This window comes from Giraffa tippelskirchi, chromosome 11 (assembly GCF_054371585.1).
Source record: "Giraffa tippelskirchi isolate mGirTip1 chromosome 11, T2T-mGirTip1v1.2.pri, whole genome shotgun sequence".
NCBI classification, from domain to species: domain Eukaryota; kingdom Metazoa; phylum Chordata; class Mammalia; order Artiodactyla; family Giraffidae; genus Giraffa; species Giraffa tippelskirchi.
The window spans coordinates 118,208,628-118,225,954 of NC_137285.1; the positions used below are offsets into that span (position 1 = coordinate 118,208,628).

Consider the following 17,327-nt stretch of genomic DNA (forward strand, 5'->3'; position numbering starts at 1 on the left):
GTGGCAAAAGCCTTGGCAGAATGGGGACAGAGAGGGCTTAGTTATCCTTTTCTTCTACCTACAGTTTCTTGGAAGCAGTACAATGCATCTTCTCTCCTGAGCCTGGCATGCTATACATGAATCCTTGAATCCTCAGGAGTCCTTTCAATCTTCCAATGATTTACTTTGCGTTGAATCAGCACAACTGAATGTCAGGTAATAGAGTTCACTTCAGTTCAGTTCAGTCTCTCAGTCATGTCTGATTCTTTGCTACCCCACGGACTGCAGCACGCCAGGCTTCCCTGTCCATCACCAACTCCCAGAATTTGCTCAGACTCATGTCCATTGAGTCGGTGATGCCATCCAACCATCTCATCCTCTGTCGTCCCCTTCTCCTCCCACCTTCAATCTTTCCCAGCATCAGGGTCTTTTCAAATGAGTCAGTTCTTTGCATCAGGTGGCCAAAGTATTGGGAGTTTCAGCTTTAGCATCAGTCTTTCCAATGAATATTCAGGACTGATTTCCTTTAGGATGGACTAGTTGGATTTCCTTGCAGTCCAAGGGACTCTCAAGAGTCTTCAACAGCACAGTTCAAAAGCATCAATTCTTCTGTGCTCAGCTTTCTTTATAGTCCAACTCTCACATCCATACATGACTACTGGAAAAACTGTAGCTTTGACTAGATTACTTTGTTGGCAAAGTAATGTCTCTGCTTTTTAATATGCTGTGTAGGTTGGTCATAACTTTTCTTCCAAGGAGTAAGCGTCTTTTAATTTCATGGCTGCAGTGACCATCTGCAGTGATTTTGGAGCCCCCCAAAATATAGTCTGTCACTGTTTCCACTGTTTTCCCATCTATTATGGGGAAACATAATCGATAATAGAGGTAACAGGTATCATAATAGATAATAACAAGTGATAGAGAGGTGGAATATTTTGCCTCAGGTTTGTTCCTGCATTTCTTCCTGAGATGGCTTCTGGTGGGTTTCCTCTGGCTCTATACCCTTCATGTATGAGTAAAAGAGACTTCAACCCTCTCTCCCCATGCTGGTACTTAGCTGATCTGGCCCTCACCCAGCCAGACCGATAGGAGAAGGAGGTCAATCTCGGCAGTCAGCTGGGGGAAATCAGGAGGGTCTAGACTAAAATGCCAGCTCCCTTTACTCACCTTGTAAATCAAACAAGAAGAGATTACTTACTACCTCTTATCTGAGCTTGGTAAACAAAGTTCTAGACTGTGAGCTCCCTTGTTGTTCAGTCGCCAAGTCATGTCCAAGTCTTCATGACCCCATGGACTGCAAGATGCCAGGCCTCCCTGTCTCCTACCATCTCCCGGAGTTTGCTCAAGTTCATGTCCATTGCATCGGTGATGCCATCCAACCATCTCATCCTCTGATGCCCTCTTCTCCTTCTGCCTTCAATCTAAGCTCCCTCAGATGTGGCCAAAAAATATCTGAATGAACCAATCAAACTTCCAAATGAATGGTGTTTTTTTTTTTTAAATCACTAAACCATTGCAAGACTCATTAGCTTTCATTACTCTTTTGGCCAGCTTGGGTTAGGAAACCTTGAAGACCATTGGCAATAGTGGCTGTCTTGCAGTCACAGGTAAGTGAGCAGTGAAGCCTAATGGTTAGGAGCACAAACTCTGGACCAGAACAGCCTGGATCAACACACATGTACCAGCTGTGTGATCTTGGGCAAGTCACTCCAGTTCACTGTACTTCTGTTTCTTTGTCTGTAAAACATGGATAATAACAGTACTTACCTCACAGAGCTGTTGTGAGGATTAAGTTACAGTACAGAAAGCATTTGGAACAGTACCAGGATCAGAGCTGATAATACTAGGTGAATTGGTATCACCTGTATTTTATGAAAACTAAGACACAAAGATGCTGGGACTCTCTTGGTCCTTCAGGAAGACTTCTACATATGTCAAGACTGCTATCTGGCTGAGAAAAATAGCAATATGTAATCAGTTATAACATGCAACCCAATTTCAAATAAGTTTAAAAAGTGAAAAAAAAAGTGAATTTTAGAATTCATGAAATGTGAAATATTATTTGGTTGTTTTAACTTTACTCTTTAAACTGAGACAATTCATATGCCTAATATTCACTTTTTTAAAGTGTACAATTAAATGGTTTTTAGTACATTCACCAGGATTTTCAGCCATAACCACTGTCTAATTTTAGAACATATTTATCACCCCAAAAAGAAATTCTATGCCTGCTAACAGTCTCTCCCCATTCTCTCTTCCCAGTTCCTGGTAACCACCAATATAATTTTTCTGTCTATAGATTTGCCTATTTGCGACATTTCATATAAATGGAATCATATAAGATATTGCTTTTTGTATCTGGCTCCTTTCACTTAGCATGTTTTCAAGGTTTATCCATGTTGTAGCATGTATCAGTACTTCTTTCTTGTTTGTATCCAAATACAGTTCCATTGTATGGATATACCATCTTTTATCTATTCATCATTTAATGGCCATTTGGATTGTTTCTGGTTTTGGCTGCTATGAATAATGTGTCTATGAACATTTGTGTATAAGTTTTTTGTGTGGACATGTAACTTCAGTTTTCTTGGGTGTATACCCCGTAGGGTCAAATGATAACTCTATGCCTGATTGTTTGATAAACTGCCAGACTATGTTCCAAAGCAGCTATACCATTTTATATGCCCACCATCAATGTATTAAGGTTCTAATTCTTCCACATCATCATTAGCATATATTATTGTCTGTCTGTCTTTATTATAGCCATCCTAGTGGGTATGAAGTGGTGTCTCATTATTGTTTTGATTTATATTTCTCCATTAAGCACCTTTTTGTGTGGATATTGGGTACATGTATATCTTCTTTGGAAAAATGTCTATTCAAATTCTTTGCCAACTTTTACATTGAGTTATTTGTCTTTTTACTGTTGAGTTGTAGGAGTTTTAAAAATATTTTAGATACTAGACTCTTATCACTTATAAGACTTGTACATATTTTTTCTCCAATTTTGTGAATATTTTTTATTTTCTGATGGTGTCTTTTGAAGCATAAGTTTTAATTTGATGAAATCCAATTAATCCATTTTCTCTTTGATTTCTTTTGTTTTAGATATCATATCTCAGAAACCATTGCCTAATCCAAGGTCTTGAAGATTTATAATTATGTGCTTCTAAGAGTTTTATTGTTTTAGCTTCTATGTTTAGGTCTTTAATACATTTTGAGTTAACCTTTATATATGGTATGAGGTATAGGTTCAGATTCACTCTCTTGCAAGAGGACATCCGGTTTTCCCAGCATCATTTGTTGAAGATTTTTCTTTCACCCACTGAATTGCCTTGGCACCCTTGTCAATTGTTCAGTGATGCATGGATTTATTTCTGGACTCTCATTTCTATTCCATGGAATTTTTAAATCTGTCTATCCTTATGCCTTGATTACTAAAGTTTTATAGTAAGTTTTGAAGTCGGGAAGTGTGAGTCCTCCAACTTTGTTCTTCTTTTTTAGGTTGGTTTGACTCCTCTGAGTTTCTTGCATCTCCATATGAATTTTAGAATCAGATGGTGAACTTCTATGTAAAAAAAGGCAGCTGAAATTTAGATAAGGATTGTAAAGAATTTATAGATCAATTTGAGGAGAATTTCCATCTAAAAATATAAAATCTTCTAATCTGTGAACTCTTAATTTAGTTTTGGTGTTCACTAACCTGAAATCTAATTAGTTTTATCTGACAAGAAGCCTGGGTCAGACATCCACAGTTGATCAGAAAAATTGAGTTAATTGCTAAATGTTTATTTTGAGTTGTAGGGATAAGGTACAGTTTTACTTTTTTCAAGGTGGGAGAAAAGTGGAAAGACTTTGTGTAAATTGGTAGAGCCTACTAATAATCAAAGAGATATCATTAAGATAAAGTTACATTTTATATTATACACTTTTAAAAGGCATGTTCCCCATTTAAGAAATCTTAATATAATACATATAGAGTAGGAAATGGCAACCCATTCCAGTATTCTTGCCTGGATACTTCCATGGATGGAGGAGCCTGGGGAGCTATAGTTCATGTGGCTGCAGAAAGTCGGACACAACTGAGCACAATATAACACATAATGATTTAAACATCTCTTAATTTATATTATAGAACAGAAAAATTATGGGATGGTCTTTATGTGAAATAGAGTCTTTTAAAAGTCTTCTGAATAATAGAGATAAATTGAAATGTGTGTGTAAATCAACTGCTTCTTGATTTAAGAAAACTGAAGTCCATCTCTTCCCTCCAAGATTTTGACATTTTTACTAACAGGGTTAGCAAACCCTGGAACAAACTGTACTAACTGCTTCTATGTTTTGTTATATTGACAAACTTCAATTCTGATCTCCCTTAAATGTTAAGTAATTTGATATTGCATTGTAACAATGACGTTACCATAGAGTGTTTAAGTAAACTGTATATAATACTTGTTGCCAGTGGTGACATTAATAATTACAGGAATAGGGTGAGAGCAAACTGTTGTGTAGTAATGACCCCTGGCATAGATTGAGTTCCCTTGGCAGTATCAAGAGTTTGTCATGTTAGTGGCTATGGTGTTACAACCCATTACCTCACTACAAACTGATGACTCCCGCTATGGTAACTAACCATAATATTTAATGTAGCTGCCTGAGCCACTTGAAAACTCAAAAAAATTCTTTTTTTTTCTCTAAGGCATTTATATCAAGGGTTCCTCAAGAAAGCCTAGTACCTCTATGTATATATTTTAGAAAGTTATGTGTTACTTGTGTGGTTTCTCTGATTCTTCCCTATAATTATTAGTGACATTCGCACATAAGAAATTAATATTTGTCTATTTGTCAGTCTATATACCTATTTATCTATCCATCTATATGTTACCATATTCTACAAAGCCTCTGCTTTCCTTCTTCCTGCTCTTTCTTCCTTTATTCCATTCACTGTTTCATTTACTAACACCATGCTTTTTATTAAATAGCTACTAATTGCCAGCCACTGTCTCAGGTACTGGGAGCAAGCAGTAAACAAAGAGGCTGGGTTCCTGCTGTCTTGGAGCTTAACTTCCCCTGCGGAAAGAAAGAAGGTAAATTAGATTGTCTTAGATGGTATTCAGTACTCTATGACAACAAAGTAAAGTGATGTGATAGACTGGGAGGGACTATGTTAGATAGGGGTATCAGGGAAGGAAGGCTTCTCTGAGGAGATGGCATGTGAGCTGAGATATAAATGATGAAAAGGAACCAGCCTTGTGGAGGTATGGGGGCAGAGACTTATAGGCAGAGGAAATAGCAAGTCAAAATATCTGAAGCAGCTTAAAATCACACCATCAATACAATGAAAAAAAGGTTTCATTGAAATTTCATTTCATAGAAATGAGAGAAAACGAGAGAGGACAGAAGAAAATTGTAACACTGTTATGCAAGCTATAGAGCTTGACAAAATTATGAAAGTTGAGTTGTAAATTTGGTTCTTGTCTTCCTGGAAGCTAAGGTGAAAAGGGAAAAAGTGATCAATTTCATGGTTAATTTTCTTTATAAGGAAGTGAGGTATCAGTTTTTCAAGGAGAACTATTTTTTTCCCTGACACTCAGGGTTGAAATACATTGAGTTTCCTATAAGAGGCATAGAGTGATTGTATGTTAGTGTGGATCCACCCTCCCTTCCCCCTAGATGTCCATGTCCTAATCTCTGGAAGCTGTGAATGTTACTTCATGTGCACAAAGCACTTTGGAGAGGTGGTTACGTTAAGGACCTTGGAATGGGGAGATTACTCTGAATTTTCTGGGTGGACCCCATCTAATCATTTGGGTCCTTAAAAGCTAAGAACCTCTCCTAGTTAGAGTCAGGGGGAGATGTGACCTCAGCAGCATGATCAGAAAGATGCAGCATTGCTGCCTTTGAAGATGGAGGAAGATGGCCATGAAACCAAGGAATGAGGTAACCCCTAGAAACTGGAAAAAGCAAGAGAACAGATTCTCCCCTAGAGCCTCCAGAAAAGAAAAAATACCTGCTGACCTCGATTTCAGTCCATTGAGTGCAGTGTCAGACTTCTGACTTACGGAACTGCAGGATAATACACTTATGTTGTTTAAATCACCAAGTTTGTGGTAATTTGTTACAAAAACCATATAAAACCAATATAATTAGATTCACCTTGGTTACAATAACAGAAACCCAGCCACCTGAACTAGCTTGAGCAAAAGAGTGCAGCTTATAAAGATTTGGAATATTACTTGGAATTCAAAGGCAGCAATGCAGCTCATTTCAGGAAATAAAATGATCAGGGATGGACAGTTGTGAGAATTCTTTTGGTCTCTTCTCCTCTTTGTGAATCTCTTTCATCCTTCCTGTTCTTTTCATATTTTCCCTACAACCTGGTTTTCTGCATTTCTGTAGGGAAGTATGTCCATAAATAGCTTCTGACTTTCTATATTGCAGCATTCTATGTTTCTATGTTAGCTACCTAGAGAAAAACTAAAATCTCTCAGTACTAATTTCAAATTCCTTGGAGAGGGATATGATTGGGTTGGCTCTGGTACTGCTATTGGACAGTGGACAGGTGGCCTAGTTTGTCTGAGGATCAGGGCTAGCTTCCAGAAAAAGATATCTGGCTATACTGTTGTTTTTAAAATGCAACTTACAACTCATCTAGGGGTCAAGAAATCATTTAATGGGTAGAAACCAGCATTAAAAAGCAATAAAATGCATGTGATATGGGTAACATTTCTTAAAACTTGTTTCAGTTATTCAATGTGTAGGTACATGTGTACTGGATGATAATGTAAAACATATTTCTTTTGGTGTATTGTGGTCAAAAAAATTAGAAAAACCCTGGGCTGGGCAATATGGTAGGATTCTGCTGTGTTGTGCTTAGTCACTCAGTCATGTCCAACTCTTTGGGACCCCATGGACTGTAGCCCGCCAGGCTCCTCTGTCCATGGGGATTCTCTAGGCAAGAATACTGGAGCAGGTTGCCATTTCCTCCTCCACCGGATCTTCCCAACCCAGGGGTTGAACCCAGGTCTCCCACATTGTAGGCAGGTTCTTTACCATCTGAGCAACAGGGGAAGCCCAAGAATAGTGGAGTGGGTAGCCTATCCCTTCTCCAGGGGAACTTCCCAACCCAGGAATCGAACTGGAATCTCCTGCTTTGCAGGTGGATTCTTTACCAGCTGAGCCACCAGGGAAGCCCAGGATTCTGCTACTGGGATGTAATAAACATCATTCTTAAAATATTATAATCCCTCCAGTAAATTCAGAGGTATCATGCATATTTTTTTAAATCTTACCTGTTAACATAAGCAAATGGCATAAGGGTAAAGCATGACTTCGTAGAGACTATTTTGTAAGGGTGAAAAAAAAGTGGTACAAACAGCTTTATTGATGGTCTGGCTTAATTCAGAATAAAACATAGACTAGTGGTTTCCCAACCTAGCTTTGTAGTTTTGCATCAAGCTCACATGAAGATCTTTTAAAAATAATTTCATGAGATTTACTTAATCAGGATTCCTGGAAGCGTGTCCTATGAATATGTATTTAAATACAAATCAAAACAAATAGAACTCCCCAGATGTCTCTGATTTACAGCAGGTTTGGGACTTACTTGACCTAGAGACTATGACATTGATTGAGGAGGAGGTTATCTGCATACCTTTCAATTCTCTAACTGCTGTTTCTCGCCACCACAGGCATGAGAAAGCGGACAGTTTAAAGTTATTTCTTGGTAAGGCTGTGGAGTGTAAGACTACACAGCTGTTGACTAAAGGCAGATTCATACACTTCTCAGCTCAGTGAAGCAGATGGTAGAGTTTATCTTCTTTTGTTGGACATTGTGGCACCAACACTTATGCTTGGATAAAGGCAGGGTTGGGGGAGAGAGGCAGAGAGAAAATCCTTGCAGGCTATTCCAGAACCTTGTTAGACAACAGTTCTGTACTTCTTCAGAACCAAGTATGGTCAGTACCCCCAAAGTTCTAGGGTATAGGACATGGTGGGGATTATTGAAACGTTTGTAATACTGAAGTTACCAGTTGCTCACTAGCAGCCATTATGAGTCGTCAGGTGAAACTGACAGGAGGAACCCATTGCCAAAGGTGGACTTCTACCTCTAAGAAGTAAAATGAATAGACCTGCTGTACCAAGTTCTTGGCTATTAATCAAATAAACTGTAGAGGACATCTGCCTGAATAATTAGGGTAGTGTCAGGAGAGTTGAATTTTTTTCCCCCCAGCTGCTAGAGAGCAGGACCCGTGTCCACAGAAGCCATTCCTAGAGCAAGTCAGAAATACATTAGCATACAGCTGGAGTCCGTGTTTCTAGCCTTTATTGCAGGGGGCATGCATTCAAATGGTCCACAGAGCTTTGTGGCTAACATATATTCCTGGGAATTGCCTTTTGAACTGTCAAGAGCCTTCTCAGCCCCTCTGTGGAGACAAACACCATGCACTTCGGGGGCCTTCCCCCAGCACCGATATTCATTTCCCTGACTTTTAGGCCAGCTCTGACCCCACTGCGGTGTGAGGCTTACAGCACCAGCTCCAACTGGCTGCCCCAGAAAGCCTCGGGGCCTATGGCCTGGATATCCTCTCAGTTCTGTGATATCATTGCTGTAAAGGTTTAATTTCCTGTAATACGTGTGTCTGCTTCTCTGTCCCTGAGATAGGGTTCTCAGGTTCATCTCTAGGAGGAGCTGCTCGCGGGGACGCCCCTGAGCGCACCTGGGGGTCTCCCTCCTTGACAGCCCGGCTGCGGGGAGAAGGGCTTCGCGCCAGCCTACGCACTTTGTCCCCAGGCGGCCCCCGTCCACCTCCCTGTGGTTGCCCCGCCGGCCGAAAAGTTTCTCCAGGTGCGGAATTCCGGGCTCGGCGACCACCAGGGCGGAATGTGCGCGCCAGTCTGAAGCCAGCCCGCCCGCGGGCCCGGGTGAGTGGCCCCTGGCGTCGCAGCGCAGGGCGGGCCCCGCGGGAAGGGCGGGCCCCGCGGGAAGGGCGGGCGGGCCCCGCGGGAAGGGCGGGCGGGCCCCAGGTCCCAGGCCGAAGCTGGCCCGGCCGTTGCTATGGCAACGCGCCGGCAAACCGGCCGCTGGGCCTCCGCTGCCCGGTCGGCTGGCGGCCCTCGCCGTCCCCTCGTAGTGTGTCCAGGGGCCCAGCCGTTGGGACCCCATTTCCCCTGGGTCGGAGTTTGGGGTGGTCCCTGGTTCATCTTCACCTTCTCACCTTGACCCTCACCTTGGGACGTGAACCTTTTTGAAATTTAAAGCGAACATACTCTAGGGTAAGTATAGCACATCCTTAAAAGTTCTGAATTTGTGGCTTCCCTTCCGCAATCCACCTTCTCTCTTTTTTTAATCTCCTAGAGCCTGGCACCTAGGAGGACCTCATTATATAATATAGCTCTTTCTTATAGCACTTAGGGTAGTTCCTTGCACACAGTGCATGCACGTACAAGGAGACAGTATGCCGTTAAGAGCAGCCTCTGTGTGGACAGGTAATTTAAGCGCGCTACCTCAGTTTCCTCATCTGTAAATGTAGAGTATAATTTCTACAAAGTGTGGTGGGTTTGAAGGAGCCTGTATGTGAAACTGCTTTGTGAACCGGAAATGTCAAGCACTTGGGGTTTAGTTTTTAAGGGATCTTTACATGCTGCACGCGGTTTGATTCTCCAGGTCCCACACTACCAGCCAAGGGGGAACCTTCTCTTTTTTCTGACCACTGAACTGCTCCAGTATCCAACCAGAAAATATGGTCATGCATCAGAAGAGGGCTCTGCCAATGGAAAGAAACATCGTTTCGAACTTAAACATTCTTTGTTTTAGGCACTCTTTCAGGCTCCCCCACTTCACATTGCAACTGCCATGCAGATGCCTCACACATTTAAATATCTAGCTCATGTAAATCTCTAATATTCCTATCTCAGTGAATCATACCAACATCCATCTAGTTTGCAAGCCGGAAGTCATGGACTCTCTTTCCATGTCCAGATCGTCAAGTTCTGTTCATTTTATGTTCAAACCAGACTCAATTCCATCCACTTCTTTTAGTCTCTATCATTGTCACCCTAGACCAGGCTGTCACGGTCTCTTGCTTGGTCTCCTGTAGTGGCCTCCAAACTAGTCAGAAGGTATTCATCTATCCTTTCAATATTCTCATCTATTCTTACCCTGAAGTAGGAGTAATCTTTTGAAAACTAAAATTTCATTATGATACTCTTCTCCTCTCCTTTGCTTAAAGTCTGTCAGGATTTCTGACTACTTTTAGGATAAAGGTACCACTCTTTAATGTGGTCTGTGAATTGGGTGACCATATATTTTATTACACAGACCGAGATACCTTTGAGAGTAAAAGAGAGTATTGATTACACTGGGAATGTCCCTCGGGCAGACTGGGGCAAATGTTATTCCACTTACAAGGTCCTGTAGCATCTACCTCCTCTATAGTGTGAAAATCGCTCAGTCATGTCTGACTATTTGCGGCCCCATGTGACAGACTTTATTTTTGGGGGCTCCAAAATCGCTGCAGATGGTCACTGCAGCCATGAAATTAAAAGATGCTTGCTCCTTGGAAGAAAAGTTATGACCAAACCTAGACAGCATATTAAAAAGCAGAGACATTACTTTGCCAACAAAGGTCCGTCTAGTCAAAGCTATGGTTTTTCCAGTAGTCATGTATGGATGTGAGAGTTGGACTATAAAGAAAGCTGAGTGCCGAAGAATTGATGCTTTTGAACTGTGGTGTTGGAGAAGACTCTTGAGAGTCCCTTGGACAGCAAGGAAATCTAACCAGTCCATCCTAAAGGAAATCAGTCCTGAATATTCATCGGGAGGGCTGATGCTGAAGCTGAAACTCCAATACTTTGGCCATCTGATGCGAAGAAATGACTCATTTGAAAAGACCCTGATGCTGGGAAAGATTGAAGGCGGGAGGAGAAGGGGACGACAGAGGATGAGATGGTTGGATGGCATCACCGACTCAATGGACATGTGTTTGAGTAAACTGCGGGAGTTGGTGATGGACAGGGAGGCCTGGCATGCTGCAGTCCATGGAGTCACAAAGAGTCGGACACGACTGAGCGACTGAACTGAACTGAACTGGACTGGACTGGACTGTAGTCTGCCAGGCTCCTCTGTCCATGGAATTCTCCAGGCCGGAATATTGGAGTGGGTTCTCTTCTCCAGGGGATCTTACCAACCCAGGGATCAAACCCAGGTCTCCTGCAGTGCAGGCGGATTCTTTACCATCTGAGCCACCAGGGAAGCCCTTTATCTAACACCAGGCTCCCCTTGTTCTCTGTGTTCCAGTTACACTGAGTCCTTTGTCTCCATTTTCCCTCCTACTACAGGGCCTTTGCACATGCTCTTCTCCTTCCAGGTATTCTCTTCCCTCATCTTGTTAACTCTTGCTCATCCTTCACTTCTCAGATCAGATGATTCCCAGAAAAGCTGCCACTGACCACTCTGTCTAGGACAACCCCCCTCAGGGTATAAGCTTTTCTGATACTAATTATATCTCCTTAGTAGCATCATCACAATTTTAATTTTCTCTGTGTGTCCGATAAATAGTATGTAGTTAATAAACACATATATATTTTAATTATAAAGATTTTCCTATTCCATTAAATGATCTCAAAATAACCATCATGGTTAAGAGCACAAACTCCAGAGCCAGGCAGATGGAGAGATTTGAATTTCAGTTCTGCCACAATTCCTTATCTGAAACCCATGGGGCTAGTTGTGCTTTAAGATTCAGAATTTTTTAGATGATAGAAGAACAACATGATTTATAAACTGCATCCCTTCTAGTGGGATCTTGGGCAGTACTCTGTAATCAAACACATTACTTTTTCTTTAGAAAGAAAACTTCACTCTAAGTGAGATAAGTAAAGACTATACATACTTTTACATGAGTTCAGGTCAGGTTTTGCCAAGAAATGGATTTGCCACAAATTTATGAGAACATGTGGTATTCAAAGCTTGTGGATTTTAGGATTTCAGATAAGGGCATGTGAATCTGTGCCAGTGTAACTTTAAACCAACTACTTAACTTCTTTGTGCCTCAGATTCCTCATCTGTAAAAAGGAGATGATACTAGCACCTACTTACCTTACAAGTTCCATTTATGTTGTTGGAGGAATGAATGAGTTAATACATTAACAGCTTTGGACAGTGAATGTTACTTAATCAAGGCTATAGAGGAATCAGCTCTTACTATATCATTTTTATTTGCCCCATAATGACACTATGGATAAACCATAATTTATTTGTAATTTACTTATTGTTTGATAGTTATATTTCAAATACAGAAATGTAGAGATGAATTTCTTTATAGTTAAATCTTTCAAGTAGATTTTTGATTACTGAAGATCAGTTCCTGAAAATGAAATTACAGAGTCAAAGGACAGATGAATACTCTTCAAACATATTGCTACCTTTGGAAAGATTATACCAGTTTACCATCTTGCTATCACTTTTATGACATCTGTGTTAGCATTATTATTTTAAAAAATCTGCAAATTTCACAGATAAAAATATTATCTCATTTTAATTCACATCTTCCATTATCAATGTATTTAAGCATGAAAAAATCTTGTTACTAGCTATTAGCTATTTCTTTTCTGTGAATTGCCCGCACAAGTTCTTTGATGGTTTTTACATGGAGTCTCAGCTTTTTGTTAATTGTTTAGTTTGGCTTCTGTGTTTCTGGCCTAGGCAGGAGCCAGTATGCTGGACTTTGGCTGGAATTAGTTGGAATTAGTTGAATTAGTTGGTATCCCTGGAGCCGGGGGCGAGTTGTTACTTGCCTGCCGATGGCAGAGCAATGTAGAAAGCTGTGTTGCAGAGGCTGGATCTTGGAGAAAATCTGAAATCAAGATCAGGTTGTTTATCTGCGTCTCCTGGCTAACAGGCCTTAGGAGAAGGAGAGCATCCAGGTGGGAGGCAAGGAACTAAGGCAGAAGAAAGAGGCAGAGTGATCCTGAAAGCTCTGAGAAACTATAACCTTTTTTAAAATAGGGACCTAGCAATTTCTTGTATGGATGAGGAGGGGAATGTGGGGGTGGGGGTGGGGGTGGCACTGTCTAGGCCAGACACTGATTTGTGTAAATTCTTTATAGAGTAAGGATATTAAACCTTGCTTGTCATGCTGGGACATTTCTCCTATAGTTGCCTTTTTTCAAAAAAATCTTTTTACAATTGCCTTTTCATTTAATTTATGATGGTTTTTGATTTATAGAAATTAAAACAATTTTATATGGTCTACTCATTAAACTTTTCCTTTTTGATTCATTACTTTTTATGCTTGGGAAGTCTTTTTCATACAGAGACCAGTTAACAAATTGCGTTTTCTTTAAAAATGTTATTTTGTGATGTCAGCAAATCAAGGAAGAGTTCATGAACGTGAAAATGAATTGAGTAGTGTGATTTCCAATAAAAAACCTAGAAGGATGATAATGTAAAGGTTGATACTCATGTCATCTTCATGTCTCCTTGGAGACAGAAGAAAAGAGCTTACAGTGCTGTAAAAGACTGATGAAGACTTTTTCTGCCAGTGTCTGTTGTACATTGTGAACTTGTAGAACTGTATCCTTGGAGATTTTTAGAAGTGTCCTAAAAGAGAAGATGTGATCTCTGAAGATATTTTCTACTTTTTTTTTTTATCTACCTCATGATTCTATATAGTATCTCAAGCACCCACAGTTGTTAGATACTGAGAAATGATTTCCCTGTTCTTGTCAGAGGCTTAAAAAGGGAAAATGCTATGTAGAATTAATTGCTGACCTTCCAGGCATTGGTAAATTAGTATGCTTTAAGATGTGCTTCAGGAAGAATTTCGCTTGCTGTGGAGCTCCAGTAGGGATCAGAGGTGAATTGTGTTTTGCTTGGATCTGTCTTAGGGTTCAGAATGTGACAAGTTAATAACTGTATCAATATATCTTTTCTTAGTTTATTAACTAAAATAAATTGTAAGGTGAATGACTAATCACCTCACAAATTCCTGCAGTTTTATTGACCCAAAGTTGTTTCATTTCAGGATGTTTTGTAAGATGAGGGGCAGTAATTATTAGAATTAAGTCAGACTATCCTTTCTATTAATACTTATAATAGACTAAATATCTTTGTTAATAACCATTGACTTTTCAGTTTGGACTATCAGTGAAGATGTGGTATAACTTCAGGAATAAAGCAAGTAAAAAACACCTTATTGATGAAGACAGGTTGATTTAGAAATACTGTTTGCCTTATTATTTGATCTAGATTATTTAGTAGATAGTAACAAGTCCACCTGCAATGAAGGAGACTGCCGGCAATGCAGGAGACACAGGTTTGATCCTTGGGTCAGGAATATCCCCTGGAGAAGGAAATGGCAACCCACTCCAGTATTCTTGCCTGGGAAATCCATGGACAGAAGAGACTGGCAGGCTATAATCCATGGGGTCACAAAGAGTTGGACATGACTTAGTGATTAAATCACAACATTAACTATATAAGCTTCATTCAGCAAGTATTTAGTGGGTGCTACAATGTTCCAGGTACAGTTAATAGAATACTGTCTTATATTTTCACTTTTACATTGTATGTGTGCAGAGTTTGTTTGTAATTCAATATTCTTAAAATGAGCTGTGATCACCTGGAAAAACTGGTCATTTGGACTCATACATATTCATTCAGAGAATCTAAGAAAAAACCCTGTGGAAGATGTTCATCCAGTCTCTAGGGTTGAGATGCCGGTAATTGAAAAGTTCTACTCTGTTACTTTGTCGTTATCATGGTGGAATGCTTGTCTGCAGCAACAGAGCTTGCTAGGAGAGAATCCATTTACCATTTACCAAAGGCAGCTCATCTGAGGCTCAGTTTCTTATACTTGAATTCTTTCAAGTCTGTTTGCTGTCAGCAAATCTAACATAGAGGCTCTTATATCTGCTCCAGGGAGTTCAGCTTCCAACCAGCCGAGATATTGGGAAGAAAGCAAATAAATATCCTTGGAGTTTTTTTCACAGAAATCAGATTAATTTTTCCTCTCAATCTTCTTCATGTTGGTGTGCAACTTATGACAATAAAATGCAATACTTTTCATATTTGTCATTATGAAAGTAAACACCAATGTCCAGCAGTGATTTTCAAGTTAACTTAATTGCTTTTCTGTTGTATCTCTTTGATAGTACGTATGTTATAATGTGTACACTTAGCTCCTTTTTATACTTGCAGCTCACTTTTTAAAAATTGAGATATAATTAACATACCATATAATTTGTTTTTAAAGTGTAAAATTAAGTTTTTAGTACATCACAAGGTTTTGCGATTGTCACCACTATCTAATTCTAGAATGTTTCATAACCCCCTAAAGAAACCTCACATCTGTTAGCAGTCACTCCCCATTCTCCCTTCCCCTAGCCCTTGGCAAACACTAATGTACTTTCTCTATGGATTTGCCTGTTATCATGGACATTTTGTATAAATGGAATTGTACAATATGGACCCTTTTGCATTGGGCTTCTTTCACTTAGCATGATATTTTAAAGAATCATTTCTGTTGTAGTATGTATTAGTCCTTCATTCTTTTCTTTGACCAAGTAAAATTCCACTGTATGGATATACCACATTGTTTTTATCCATTTATCAGTAGATGGCGATTTTGGTTTCTTTTTCTTTTTTTGCTATTATGAATGATGCTACTGTGAATATTTATGTATAAGTTTTTGTGTGAACACATCTTTTCACTTCTCTTGAGTATATATCTAGGATATCCAGGAGTAAAATTGCTAGTCATTTCTATGTGTGACTTTTTGAAGACTGCCAGACTGTTCTCCACAGTATTCAATAGTTGCACCATTTTGCATTTCCACCAGTAATGTGTGAAGAATCTCATTTTCCACACCATCACCAAGCCTTTTTTATTGTCCATCTTTTTGATTATAGCCGTCAGTGTAGGTGTGAGGTGGTACCTCATTATACTTTGGATTTGCATTTCCCTGATGACTAATGATGTTTGGACCTCATTGGCTATTTGTATATCTTCTTTGGAGAAGTAGCTATTTAACTCCTTGGTTTATTTTTAAAATTTGAATTGTTTTTTATTTTTGAGTTGTAATAGTTCTTTATATATTCTGAATATTAGACCCTTATCAGATGTATTATTTACAAACTTTTCCTCTCATTCTGTGTGTTGTCTTTTTGGTTGTTGCTTGGTAGTGTCTTTTGAGGAGCAAAAAGTCTTAATTTTATGAAATTCAGTATATACGTTTTTACTTTGATTGCTTGGCTTTAGTGGAGAAGGGAATGGCAACCCACTCCAGTATTCTTGCCTGGAGAATCCCATGGACAGAGGAGCCTGGTGGGCTACAGTCCGTGGGATCACAAAGAGTCGGACATGACTGAGTGACTAACACTTGCTTGGCTTTAGATGTCATATGTAAAAAAATTGTTGCCTATTCATGGTCGTGAAGATTTACTTGTATGTTTTGTTTTTTTTTCTAAGAGTTTTGTGGTTTTAGCTCTTATATTTAGGCCTTTGATCCATCTTGAGTTAGTTTTTGTATATGTGTAGAATAAGTGTCCAGATTCATCCTTTTTCATGAGGATAGCCCGTTGTCCCAAGAACATCTGTTCTGGCCTCACATTATTTGTTTAAGTCAACTTGTAAGTCCTATTGTTTTGATGAAACATTTGGCCGATACCTTGTCACCTCAGTTAGATGCCACCATCCTACACAGAAGACATTCCAGACAAAGGAACATCTGTATTGCTAATTAGTACTTTGGTTACCATCTCTATGTAGACTTACAACCTGGTGAGTAGGCTTGCAGGGGATGTAAGAAGCTTCAGGGCTGCTTCCCCTTCTTTTATTTATTTATTTTTTTAAATTTGTTTTGCCATACTACTTCCCCTTCTAATTTAAGGCCTCTCACGTAGAACCGTGGTGTTGCCTCCTTGCCGTCTTTCCTCTGAATTAGAACTTGATTGCCACTTGACCTTCTAGAGAACAGGAAAAGTAAAAGAGGCGTTGCTTTTCTCTAAACTGGCTGCTGCTGCTGCTAAGTCGCTTCAGTCGTGTCCGACCCTGTGCGACCCCATAGACAGCAGCCCACCAGGCTCCGCCGTCCCTGGGATTCTCCAGGCAAGAACACTGGAGTGGGCTGCCATTTCCTTCTCCAGTGCATGAAAGGGAAAAGTGAAAGTGAAGTCGCTCAGTGGTGTCCGACTCTTCTCCACCCCATGGACTGCAGCCTAACAAGCTCCTCCGTCCATGGGATTTTCCAGGCAAGAATACTGGAGTGGGTTGCCATTTCCTTCTCCAGTGCATGAAAGGGAAAAGTGAAAGTGAAGTCGCTCAGTCGTCCAACTCTTAGCGACC

General features: G+C 40.0%; 1 protein-coding gene across 21 annotated transcripts in view; it reads left to right on the forward strand.

Moving 5' to 3' along the window:
* Positions 1–8,825: 8,825 nt before the first annotated feature.
* Positions 8,826–17,327, forward strand: part of STK33 (serine/threonine kinase 33) — a 168,688-nt gene continuing 160,186 nt past the window's right edge. For 9 of the 21 annotated variants that reach the window (XM_081540802.1, XM_081540804.1, XM_081540797.1 and 6 more), the window contains exon 1: positions 8,826–8,904. The gene's annotated coding sequence lies outside the window, so the exon portion shown is untranslated. Of the gene's footprint in view, positions 9,256–9,387; positions 9,469–17,327 lie in introns of all 21 variants that reach the window. The other 12 variants (XM_081540800.1, XM_081540796.1, XM_081540790.1 and 9 more) reach the window with 3 other exon arrangements.